The sequence below is a fragment of the Salvelinus sp. IW2-2015 genome, unplaced genomic scaffold, assembly GCF_002910315.2.
Source record: "Salvelinus sp. IW2-2015 unplaced genomic scaffold, ASM291031v2 Un_scaffold2417, whole genome shotgun sequence".
In the NCBI taxonomy this organism is placed as follows: Eukaryota; Metazoa; Chordata; class Actinopteri; order Salmoniformes; family Salmonidae; genus Salvelinus; species Salvelinus sp. IW2-2015.
This window is the reverse complement of record NW_019943738.1, coordinates 107,376-108,232: the sequence shown is the minus strand read 5'-3', so window position 1 is coordinate 108,232 and position 857 is coordinate 107,376. Positions and strand designations below refer to the sequence as shown.

General features: G+C 43.3%; 1 pseudogene; it reads right to left on the bottom strand.

The window, feature by feature from the left end:
• Positions 1 to 204: 204 nt before the first annotated feature.
• Positions 205 to 857, bottom strand: part of LOC112073914 (uncharacterized) — a 54,177-nt pseudogene continuing 53,524 nt past the window's right edge.

Here is an 857-nt window from a genome sequence, read left to right as displayed (position 1 = left end):
TACTAACTACTGTTGTTGTGTTACTATACTACTGTTGTTGTGTTACTATACTACTGGTGTTGTGTTACTATACTACTGTTGTTGTGTTACTATATTACTAACTACTGTTGTTGTGTTACTATACTACTGTTGTTGTGTTACTATACTACAACTACTGGGGACTACAGTAGTCCTCATTATTTCCCAGTGCTTTAGGCTACTCACCAATCAGAACAAACAACTCCATTTTGTCCTTAAATGGCTGGAGGTGTTCTCCTGAAGAGCTGGAACACACCTTCTGAACCACTTCCTCACACACTGGGAAAACAGGGGGAAAAAACACAGGTTCTCTTTCAATGAGACAACATTATGAGCAGACGATCCTAAACGGCCCACCAACATGAAAAGTGTGACATCACGTTTTCATATTCATGTGACTGGGTGAGTGGAATGGTGTTACTCTGTGTTAGTGTTCGGGAGACTCCCTCATTCTGTGTACCTCTCTCTCTCTCTCTCTCTGTAGTGAGTGATACTTCAGATTCCTCACAGCTAAAACCTCAGTGCTCTGTTCTCACCAGACCCCATTCATTCACACAGGCAGCAACAAAGCTGGTTTCCCCACAGCAGCCATTCAGAAACCCTGTTTATAGTTAAGCAAAGGACCGTCTTTGACCAACACAGAACAAAAGCTTTTCCTCTCTTCCGTCTCCTCTCTTTACCCTTTCAACCGTTCTCTACTGTCTTTAAGTGTGCCCATATGATTCTATTACCCAACCAGCCCCAGCTTTGGTAGTGCTAAGGACAATGCACCTCACTCTCTCTCTATTCCTGTGTGTGTGTGAGACAGTTTGCACATGTGTGTGTGTGTGTTTGGACAC